Consider the following 12,280-nt stretch of genomic DNA (forward strand, 5'->3'; position numbering starts at 1 on the left):
TGGGGAATTGCTTCCATTGGATTGACCTGTGGACATTGTTGTCTGGTTCCTGATTTTAATGGGAACGCTTACAGCTTTTCTCCATTTAGAATGAATGTTGGCTGTGGGTTTGTGGTATATAGCTTTAATTATGTTGAGGTATGTTTCCTCCAGTCCAATTCCTTTTAGAACTTTTATCATGAATGCATATTGTCAAAGGCCTTTCTCAATCTGTTGAGATGACCATGTGTTTTTATCTTTGAATCCATTGATATGATTTATGACATTTATTGGCTTGCAAATACTGAACCATCCCCCCCGCCCCACATCTCTCTGGAATAAAGACTACTTGATCATGGTGGATAATCTTTTGATGTATGTCTGTATGCAGTTTTTAAGTATTTTATTGAGATTTTTGCATCTATGTTCACTAAGGATATAGGTCTATAGTTTTCTTTTTTTGGGTTGTGACTCTACTTGGTTTTGGTATTAGAGTGATGAGTGATGCTGGCTTCATAGAAGGAATTTGGGAGTTCTCCTTCTGCTTTTTTTTGGGGGGGGAGTCTTTTTAAGACAGGGTCTCCTTGTAGTCCCAGCTGACCTGGATTCACTATGACTGGCCTTGAACTCACAGAGATCCACCTGCCTCTGCCTTGCTTCTATCTTTTTAAGTAGTATTGATTGCAGATCTTCTTTAAATGTCTGGTACAACTCTGCTGTAAATCCATCTGGGCCTGGGCTTTTTTTAGTCAGGAGGTTTTGTATTACTGTTTTGATTTCCTTATATGTTATGGGTCTGTTTAATTTGTTGCTCTTCTTAGTTTAGCTTTGATTTTAGATATCCATTTATTTTAGGTTTTCAAATTTAATAGAGTATAGGTTTTAATGTATTCCCTTATAATGCTCTGCATCTTTTTGGTGTCTGTTGTGATATTTCCCCTTTTACCTCTGATTTTGTTGACTTGGAGGTGCTCTTTTTTTCAGTTGAATGGGCTAAGGGTCTACCTTGTTTAGCTTTGCAAAAAAACAGCTCTTAGAGTCACTAATTATTGTATTGTTCTCTTTGTTTCTATTTCATTAATTTCTGCTCTGATTTTTGTTATTTCTTGTCTTTTGTTGGGTTTGGATTTCATTTATTTTCGCCTTTCCACAGTTTTGAGTTACAATGTTAAGTCATTTACTTGTGCTCTGATTTTTCAATGTAGGCATTTAGAGTTAAAAACTTCCCTCTTAGGACTGTTTTTAAAGTGTACCAGAGGTTTTGTTGTGTTGTATTGTCCTTTTCATCTAATTCCAGGAATGCTTTTATTTTTCTTCATTTCTCCTGTGACCCACTAATCATTCATGAGTGTGTTGTTCAATCTCCATGAGTTTGTGTAGTTACTATGGCTTCTTCTGGTGTTGATTTTAAGTTTTATTTTGTTGTGGTCTGATAGAATGCATGGAATTATTTCAGCTTTTTTTGTATTTGTTGAGTTTTGTTTTGTGCCCCAGTATGTGGTCAATTTTTGAGAAAGTTCCATAAGGTGCTGAATACAAAGTGTATTCTGTGGTGCTTGGGTGGAATATTCAGTAGATGTCTGTTAGGTCCATTTGATGTATGGTATCATTTAATTCCGACGTCTGTTTATTCTTTGCCTGGTTGATCTAATGTAGACAGCGGGGTATTGAAGTCCTCTACTATTACAGAGTTGGGCTTAATCTGTGTCTTAAAGTCCTGTAGTGTTCTTTTTATGAATTTGGATGCACCAGAGTTTGGTGCCTATATGTTCATGATTGTAATATCTTCTTGGTTAATTTTTAAAGAAATATTTTATTAATTTTATGTGTATGAGTGTATTGCCTGCATGTGAGTGCACCCGTGCCATGCAATGCCTGCGGAGAACAGAGGAGGCTGTCAGATCCCCTGGAACTGGAGTTAAGGACGGTTTGTAGCCGCCGTGTGGGTGCTGGGAATAGAACTCAGGTCTTCTGCAAGAACAACCAGTGTTCTTAACCACTGAGCTATCTTTCCAGCCCTCTTCTTGTTTAATCTTGAGTTCCTTGGATCAGAATGAAGTGACCCTCTTTATTTCTTCTAGTTAGTTTTAGTTTGAAGTCTATTTTGTCCGATATTAGAATTGCAACCCGTTTGTTTCTTAGTGCCATTTGCTTGGAATATTCTTTTCCATCCTTTCACCTTAAGGTAGTGCCTGTCCTTGAAGGTGAGCTGGGTTTCTTACAGACAACAAAAGGACAGATTTTGTTTCTTAATCCATTCCACTAGCCTGTGTCTTTTGACTGGGGAGTTCAGTTCACTGATATTTAAATTATTATTGAAAGATGTGTATTGGTTGCCATCGTTTTGATTACCATTTTCATTCTTTGTCTAATTGTGTTTCCACAATTATACCTTCATTTAGTTTCTTTCTGTTGCCCCTCAGATATAGTTGTTCCTTTCTCCATTCTTTGTATTGCTTCAAGTATTCTTTGAAGGGTTGGTTTTGTGAACATGTATTCTTTCAGGCTATTTGTGTCATGGAAGATTTTTCTTTCCCCTTCAAGTATAATAGGCATTTTTGCTGGGTAAATTATTCTGGGTTAGCATCTATGATCATTTAGAACTGGGAATACTTTGGTCCAGGCTCTTCTGGCTTTCATAGCTTGCATTGATAAGTCAGCTGTAATTCTGATGGGTTTTCCTTTATATGTGAGTTGTTTTTCTTTTGCAGCTTCCAGTATTCTCTCTTTGTTCTGTTTATTTGGTGTTTTTCACTACAATATGCTGTGGGGAGTTTCTTTTCTGGTCCTGTCTATTTGGTGTTCTATGTGCTTCTTGTATTTGTATGGGGATGTCTTTCCTCAATCGGGGAAGTTCACCACCAGGCGGAGAAGCCAGATCCAGGCACTCTCAGGCAGTCTGCTAAGGTCTCAGCCCTACTGTAGGGCAGAGAGATCTAGCCCTCAGATATTCTCTTCTATATGAAGACTGAAAACTGGCTTCTTTCTTTCTTCATTTGAAACAGGGTCTCAGTCTCTCTACACAGTCCATGCTGACTTCAAACTCAGTATCTTCCTGCCTCTGCTTCCTGGGTGCTGGGAATATAGCAGCTACCAGATACCAACAGGCATTCCCCTACCCCTGCAACATATACAAGAATTCATGACTAGGAGCCTTTTTAAAAACTTGCTTATGAGACTCAGAACTCATCCAGAACTCAAACAGAGATGTGGTAGAAAAAAAACCAACCTATCTAGCCATAGAACTAAGGCTAAGCAACCAGAAATTATAGCTATAGACAGAACATGTATATTACTTACAAAAACCTCACAATATGAACTAATATGCCTAACAAAAAACAGGAGTCAGAGATGAGTAAAGGGAAGGTAGATTTTTTTTCCCCCAGTGCTAGACAAGTGCTTCATCTCTGAGCTATACAGCCCAGGGAAGGAATTTACTTCATGAGGACTCATTTCCTCCAAGAACAAAATATGTACCAACTTCCATTCCTTACTGGTGCTGAGGTTGAACCCAGGGTCCTGTGCATGGTGGTAGGCAAATGCTCCACCCGTGAGCTTTATCTCCAGCCAGTTTGGATATTTTTTTCTGAACCAGAAAGGGCTCTTTCAGGGCTGATTTCTTGAGTTATAAAAGAAAATTTTATAGCTCAGCATTACGTCACTGTGACTTTAGATACGAAGCGTTTTCTGTTGAGCTCAAGTAAATTTAAATCTCTTTCTACCTTAACACACATTCTTCAAGTTTTGGTGTGCAGTCTTGGCTCATCTTTCTCCTTATGGAAGGCAGTTACTGAGGCTTGTGCCTCATTGCGGATGCTCATCAATGCCAGGAACAGAACTTTTTTCCTTCTTCCTATCACTCTTGACTGACAATCACACTATCAAAAACAGAGAAAAGGTCACAGCCAGCCACAAACCTACAGTTTAAAACACTGAGACAAGGAGCCACCGAGATGATTCAGTGGGAAAAGGCATTTGCTGCCAAGTTTGATCGACTGGGCTTCCTGGGACCCACATGGTGGAAGGTGAGAACTGACTCCCGCAAGTTTTTCTGACCTCCCCACATACGTTATATTGAGTGAGCATGTACGCATACATACACTAAATAAAAAAAATTTTTTAAAAATGTAATTTAAAAAAACGTTAAATTGAGTTAGAGCCAGTGAAATGGCTCAGTAGGCAGAAGTGCTTGTGTGCAGGCCTGTTTGATCCCTAGAACCCACATAAAGGTGAAAGAGAGAATGGACTTAAAATTATCCTCTGATCTCCACATGTGAACTGTGATATAAGTGTGTCTACACACATGCATACACACACACACACACACACACACACACACACACACACATGGGGCTAGAAAAAAAAAACAACCTAGCCACAAGGAATAGTTTAATTTCAGTTATTTATAGAAAAAAATTACAAAAACCACTGTTGGCTATGATAGTGAACAGTATTACAGCATTGATGTGGTGCTTAGAATTTATTGCTAAGTAGCAGAAGTGATAAAAAATAAAAAACTTGAAAAATGGTTTATCATCAAGCTAAGAAATTAAAGAAATTGTTCAGTTTTATGTATCTGTATTTAAATACCTTATAGAAAAAAAATGATAAAAATAAAAATAGTCTTCCCAAGCTGCTAAAATCTGGGGAAATCTCTATCAGTGGAAAGCAAATAACAGAGTGCCTGAGTATATCCTGAGGACTAAATATGGGGCCAGGAGAGCAGAGCACAGTGGCTTTAGCAGCAGAGGCCCACAGGGCTGTGCTGAAGTCACACATTAATGTTACAAGCTGTGAGAAACTCAGGATACTAATAGAGCCTTATATAAGCACCACGTAAGTCTACTGGGGATGTAGTTGGTAGAATGCTTTTCTAGCATATACGAAACCCTAGGCTCATCCCCAGCAACTACCAGATGTGGTGGTGCAAGCCTGCAATACCAGCTGATGAAGGTAGAGGCAGGATGTTAAGAAGATCAAGGCCTTCCTTAGCTACACACTGAGTTTGAAGCAAGTTAGGGTTACAGGAGACTGCCTCAAAAAACCAAAACCCAACCCAACCCAACCCAACATGTCTGTTGGGAAAGGGGATCCACACCACTTTAAAGACCAAGTGCCTGTTGAAACATGCAGACAAGCCAGCCATTACTCTATCTTAGCTTCTTTCCAGTTTCCCTCAATGACCCTGTGGGCTTTCAGATACAACCCACACAGATATACTCCCTCTGCCTCATGCTGATCCCCTTCCACTGTATCCTACCTTCCTCCCCAAGAGCCACATGCTCTGTGGGACCCACAGTATTACAGGCCATCTCTGTTTACATCAAGCTCCAGTGCCCAGAAGAGAACAGAGCACTAGTCCTCCAGTAAGCCTCTGGCCACTACTAAAATGCTGCTTATGATGGATATCCTTGTAGCTCTTTTTATATAAATACTGGAAGATTAATGGGGAGATGCTGGACTGGCATGCACATTTTAATTATGACACCTGCTGCCATTCACATTGCCAATTTTCTCTTCTCTGCTTCAGTGGCATCTGGAATGTAGAATGTCACTGCAGGGTTCCTGTCTTTTTTTAAAAAAAATTTTATTATTTTAATTTTATGTGTATGAGTGTATTGCCTGTATGTATGTGAGTGCACCCATGTCATGCAATGCTGCGGAGGTCAGAAGAGGGCTTCGGATTCCCCTGGAACTGGAGTTAAGGACAGTTCGTAGCCGCCATGTGGGTGTGGGAATCGAACCTGGGTCCTCTGCAAGAGCAGTCAGTGCTCTTAACTGCTGAGCCACCTGTCCAGCCCCGGTTCCTGTCTTTTTAAAAGACTTATTTATTTTTATTTTATGTGTGTTTTGCCTGCATTATATATGTATACCATGTTTATGTCTGGCGCCCACAGAGGCCGAAAGAGTGCTCTCTGGATCCCCTGGAACTGAAGTTACAAGAAGTTGTGAGCCACTGGGAACTGAACCTAGATCCTCTGGAAAAGCAGCCAGTGCTCTTCAATTTCTAAGCCATTTCTTCAGACCCTCTACCTGCATTTTTATTCAGTCATTTTTGCTAAGATGCCCACGAGTGAGGCTGGGCATGAGGGAGCACACCCTTAATCCCAGCAATTGGTAGGCAGAGACAGGCAGCTCTCTGTGACTTTGAGGTCAGCCTGGTCTACACAGGTTGTTTAAGGTCAGCTAGTGCTACATAGTGAGACCCTGTCTTAAAAAACAACAACAACAACAAAAAAACACAAGGTGCCCATGAGAGTATGTATAACCTTTTGGTGGCTTCCAACCTGACTTCGTCCTGATGCAGAATGCACACCTTTCTAGGTAAACCCTTGCTTGGTGGCTGAGGCATAGTCAAACTGAACCTTTAAAATGCTTTTTACCAGTAGGTTTTCCTCTTAAACAATTTTTTCAGTTAAACCTACTATAATTATGTACTTTGTTAAAATTTATGCTAACATGCAATTTGAGTGAGAAGAGAATTACTGTTTCTGTGAATATAAAGCTGAATGCTTTGGAAAAAACTAGATGAAAAGCCAATTGCTTTAAAAAGCTGTAGTGTAACTACAGGAGGGAAAAGTAACTATTGAGGTCCCCAAACAACAAAATAAAACTCTGCACTGTGGTGCCAGGGTACTCTGTGCTTGCTTCATGGGCAGAAACACTGATAGGAATGGGGGAGGTGTGAAAAGGATAGGAGGAAGCAGACTCTACTGTAGTCCAAGGAGCAGCTGTGGCTCACAGCAGAAGGTGGAAAAGAGCATATACACATACTTCAAAATAAAAGACCAAGGGCTGGCGAGATGGCTCAGCATGTAAATGTGCTTGCCATGAAAGCCTGACAACCTGAGTTTGAGCCCTGGGACTCATGTAAAGGTAGAAGGAAAGAACTGACCCCATGAGGTTGTCCTTTGGTCTCTATACATGTACTGTGGCGTATGTACCCTTGTGTATGCACGCATGCATGCAAATGTTAAATAAAATCAAGTAAAAATATAGATAAAAGATTCCCAGCACCTGGGAGGACAAGGTCAGCCTGGGCAACAATGAGAACCCTCTCCAAGGACTGGTTTCAGATTCACAACTAGCATCATTAGCTCTGTTTGCACAACATATTCTACTTAAAGCATTAACTATTTTAAGGACCTCCAACAGCAGTATCAGTTTATTATCTAATAGGGCATCTCTCTCTTTATTATGCTTCTTTTCACATTTCTCATATTTTGCCTTTCTGTTGTTTACATAACCGGGGAAATAATTTTATTGGGGGAGGAATCAGACCACCTCCACAAACTCACCCCATGTTTCATTTGATCTTACCAATGTGGAATCTTTAAAATACTGTGGAAATAATTATCTTTAGTATTTCATTCAGAATACATAATTAACACCCTAAATGTACAAACGGAAAAACCAAGGTCTGCAGAAGTATAGTACCTATGACAAAGCAAAGTGAAGACTGACTTCCCCAGTGTCCGGTGAGTCTTCACAGTCCTCCATGGGGCAGGTGGTGTACTTTGTAGCTGCAATAGTTCTTGTTGCAGTGAGGTTATGTGGGCTTGTTTTTCTTTGAGTTACTCCAGTTCCCCAATTTTCTTATCCCCCAAATCCCATGTTTAATGACTTATCACTGCTTTCAGCTCCCTGGTCTCTATATAGTTCAAGTTTCAGGGGTGGGCCCTGTCACCTCCCAGTTGCCTCCCACTTCTGTGATCAATGGGAAAACTCATGGTTTGTTGTGAGAGAGGCACTCAATTGTACTCCTTCTTCCTATCCAAACTCAATGGCTATCTGGAGTCAATGGCTCCAGTGGCTCACAAATCCATGTGTGTGAACGCACATGGGTTTGTGACAGGTGCCTGAGTGCAGCAGTCCATGTAATATATCAACAGACTCCAAGGTACTGGGCCCAGCTACTCACTTTTATGACAACTACAAGCTTTTGGAGCTTTCATTATTATTATAATTATTATAATTATTATTATTATTATTACTACTCTATGTGTATGTGTGTGTACATGCCACTGTGCATGTGTGGGGATCAGAGGACAACTATGTATAGTTAGTTCTTTCCTTCTACTCTGCATTCCAGTGACTGAACTCAGGCTACCAGGCTTGCAAAGCAAGTGTTTCGAACCACTGACCCATCTCACTGGCCCTATTCTTCAATTTTTTTTTTTTAAGATTTATTTTTATTAATGTGTATATGTGTGTATGCCATGAGTGTGCAGATGCCCACAGAGACTACTGGATTCCCTAGAGCTGGTATAACATGGGTGCTGGGAACCAAACTCAGGCCACTGTCCCCAATCTAGTGGTGATAATGAATCCCAAAGTGGCCATTTGCAGTCTGTTTTCATATCTTAACAGCTGAGCTATTTCCCCAGCCCCACTCCCCCCACCTTTCTTTTTTTGGTCTTTTTGAGACAGGGTCTCCCTGTAGATCCAGCTGGCCTGGAACTTGATAAGTAGACCAGGCTGGCCTCAAACTCATGGAGATCTGCCTGCCTCTGCCTCCCAAGTGCTGGGATTAAAGGCATGTACCATCACACCTGTCTGCAAATGTGTAGCCCAGACTGGCCACGAACTCCTGATCCCCTTGCCTCTGCCTCATCAGCATATCTGACTGGCATATGCCACAACTGGCACCAGACCAGCTCCTTTCTTTACTTTCTTAAAATTACTCAATGGTAACTTTTTCTGAGAACTGTGTCCCCAAGGAGGCAGAATGGCATTCTAGCCAGCAGGATGGACATGACTTTTATCCCACAGAGGGATCAATGAACAGACACATGCCTGCTTAACACAACAGTGCAACATCCTCTGAAATAGCAGCACAACAAACACACAGAGTCAGCTTAGGAAGGAGGGCAGTCTTGACCCCCACAGCCTCTCTTGACCATAGTAGCTTCTTGATCCTCTTTCATATTCATTTCAAAATCATCTGGGTATAGTCTCAGTCAGACAACAAGTTCATTCTTTTCTTCATGGAAACCAAAGGTTGTAATCTTACTAAGTCATGGGGCAAAAAGTAATTCAGGTGTTGTTGCAGTCCTGTACAGGCCATATTTAGCCATACCTAGTCCTTGAGTAAAGTGCAAAAGAAACCAAACAGCTGTGCTTTGCACTGAGCCCCACCAATTGCTGTCTTAGGCACTCCCTGCTCCTGCTGCAGCACTCCATCAGCTAAGTGGTCAAACTTGGTGGACACTTGCTGAGGACAGGACCAAGGTCCTCAAATGATGGTGATAAGCCACGCACATGCACTGAGCTTCTCCAACTGTCAGTGCACTCCTCTCTACAACAGGGGAAAGAAGGAACTTGAGGCTTTACTTCCCTGTGAATACCAAGGCAACCGAACCATCATGTACAACAAAGAACTAAAACCAACAGCCATGACTGGTTTTCCCCTGTTCGAGCTGCATTAGTTTATTAATGAGTGGTTACAAACCAAGTGTGACCTACTTCAGTAGAGACATGGTTTCTGCCACCAGTGACCAACAACTGACCACAGAAGGCTCAAGACCTTTTGGCTGCTTCACTGCAAATGACAGGAGGGCAATGAAGAGGTTATTAAACATTTGGACACAAGCAACTTTGATAGCCCACAGAACCATGAGACAGGAGCAAGCTGTTCCAGATGCTTGCAGAGAATACAGCACAAAGGGAGATAATGGTGTGAGGCAGGTAACTGGCAGAGCTGCAGCCTTGGAGAAGATAGTCTGGATATGCCAATGCTGTTTTTATGTGCAGCAGTCCCACGACCAAGAATGCTGGGGCTTTCAGATCAGTGAGAGATAATGCCTTCAAGTTGACACTGTGATCCCTGTACAGGCCTTTCCTGGTGTTCATTTCTGAGAGATTTCAGATTCTAACATCTAGCCGCTGGCTTTTCTATGAAACTGGAGCTAGCCCACTAGAAGACCTGTGACTTCCTGATCCCAGTAGGCAGCTGTAATGGTGACTCTGAAGGCTGTGGTTCCTGAAATGGTTCTTAGTGGTAAGCTGAGGGCTTTGGCCTTTGAGGTTGATACAAACAGCATGTCTAAAACCTATAGACCTCATGTCAGATCTTTCTGCAATAACAAACTCCAGACAACCAAAAAAACTTATTCTTATTTCCAGGATGATTAAACAAGGCCTGGCAGAACAGAACCACAAGAAGGACTAAGGGGCCCAGGGGCTCTGCTGCACAGTCTTGAATCTCCCTGGCTCTCTGATATCCCACACTGCCAAGGCTTGTCTCAGGCCACTTGTCCTCATTGGACTGGGGACGATGAATCACAAAATGGTCATCTGCAGCCTGTTTTCACTATCCTGCCTGGCCTACAGGGTCTGTGCACACTGTACCACGGCTGACTTCTGTGCTTAACTGCTTATCCTCTAGTGACAGAGCGAGTCACTCCCCACTATTTCTACTGCTCTCTTCTGTGCCATGCACAAACAATGCACTGACTTAAGCAAATTGAAGACAGGTCTGAAACAGGAAAACAGGGGGCTAGGGAGATGGCTGAGTTAGTAAAATGCTTGCTGTCCAAATATGTGGACCTGACTTTGAATTCCTAACACCCATGTGAAAAAGCTGGATACTGCAATTCACACCTGTGATCTCAGTGCTGGGGAGGCAGAGACAGGGGGTTTGTTGGCCAGCCAGTCTAGTCAAATCGGTGAGCAATAGTTCCCATGAGAGACCCTGTCTCAGAATAAGTAAGGCGGAGGACAATCCAGGGAGGTACCTGACACGAAGCCAGGAACCTGATCTTTGGTCTCCACACCAACACATATATACATACATCCCCTACTCCAATGCACATAAAATAAGGTGGAAAGCAATTGGGGAAGATACTCAACATTAACCTCTGGCCCCTACACATATGTGAACACAGGCCCAAGTACAGGGGTACATTCACACACAAATGAAGGAAAAAAGAAACAGAAGAGCAGGAAGCAGGCATGCATGAGGTGGGGGTGGTAGCAGCACACCATTTCCTCCATGGAGTGCAACCAGATTGAGTTTGGTACAGCCTCCTGTTGCCACAAATTCAGGTCCTTCATTGAGCTTTCCTGATTACATAGGGAAAGGGGTTTAAAGGCAAGCTGTGCATGTGGCTATCTCTTCATAAGTGTGCACCTGAGGACTGGGAGGTAGCATCAATCTGCACAAGTCCTGAGGATGGCTGCCTGTGGGATGCTGACAGCAGGAGCGGATATAAAACACAACACTGCAATACAAGGGTTCTCCCTCTGATTGGAACACTCAAGAATTTGATTTGGCGTGATTTGATCATTTAAAGAACCATTTTAAGTTCTAACTCAGAGGTTTTCTGGGGACACATTCAGAATGTACTCAGTAATTTGTTGTTGTTTTGTTTTTTTAAGACAGGGTCTCCCTGTAACCCCAGGTGGCCTGGAAGTCGCTATGTAGTTCAGGCTGGCCTCGGACTCAGAGATCTGCCTGCTTCTGCCTCCCAAGTGCTAGGATTAAAAGTGTGCACCATCATGCCCAGTTAATAATTGGTTGTTACAGTCTGCCAGCTTAGGAAATCAAAATGCCAATCAATGTGGACCAGTGTTGAGAGGGACATGCAGAGAAGCTAGTTCATGTAAGGAGAGCTTGTCCTGGGTAAACGGCAGTTTTCTTCTCAGCACAAGACCCTAGGCTCATCTCAAGGCCCCTGCTTCATGCAAGGCACATAGTCTGAAGACTGTGGGGGAATTCCCTGCATAGGCTGACTCCTCTCTTTGCTAAAGATCCCTCCCCTTCATACAACACTTATCCTCTCAACATAAATGAGACCTGACACTGGGTCCAAGATCTGATGCTCTGGATCAATTCCCTAGAACATGGTTTACCTTCAATTAGTAGGCTTCAAGTAATTGGAAGAATCAAAGAGCAGCAATCAGTAAGAATCAGAAGAAACAATTCCTCCTGATTATTATAGCAACCTCTCTATAATCCTTAGGCTCCAAATCCACTATTCATTCAAGTTACCTTGGGCTTTAAATACCAAAGGGAAAAGTTGCATTTGTACTCAACACGTACTCATTTTTTCCCCTTGTCACTACACCTTGAACAACCATTCACATAGTAGTCACCATGTCTAAAGTCTGTAGGAGGAGGGGACATGACCAACGATGGGTTTTGCTATCTGTTGTTGGTGGTGGTGGGGTGTTAGTCATGAAACCAACCCCTGTAGAATAAGAGGGAGGACTGTACATGCAAAGCAATCAACAGGTAATCTCATGTCTTTCCAGAATCTGCTCTTCCTGCTTGTCTTCTCAGCAGAACCGTGCCTGCCTA

The 12,280-nt window shown here is 42.3% G+C and overlaps 1 protein-coding gene across 8 annotated transcripts in view; it reads right to left on the bottom strand.

The window, feature by feature from the left end:
- Sfswap (splicing factor SWAP) overlaps window positions 1-12,280 on the bottom strand; it is a 90,163-nt gene that overhangs the window by 65,087 nt on the left and 12,796 nt on the right. The window lies entirely within an intron of this gene.

This window comes from Nannospalax galili, unplaced genomic scaffold (assembly GCF_000622305.1).
Source record: "Nannospalax galili isolate Female #2095 unplaced genomic scaffold, S.galili_v1.0 scaffold566, whole genome shotgun sequence".
Lineage (NCBI taxonomy): Eukaryota > Metazoa > Chordata > Mammalia > Rodentia > Spalacidae > Nannospalax > Nannospalax galili.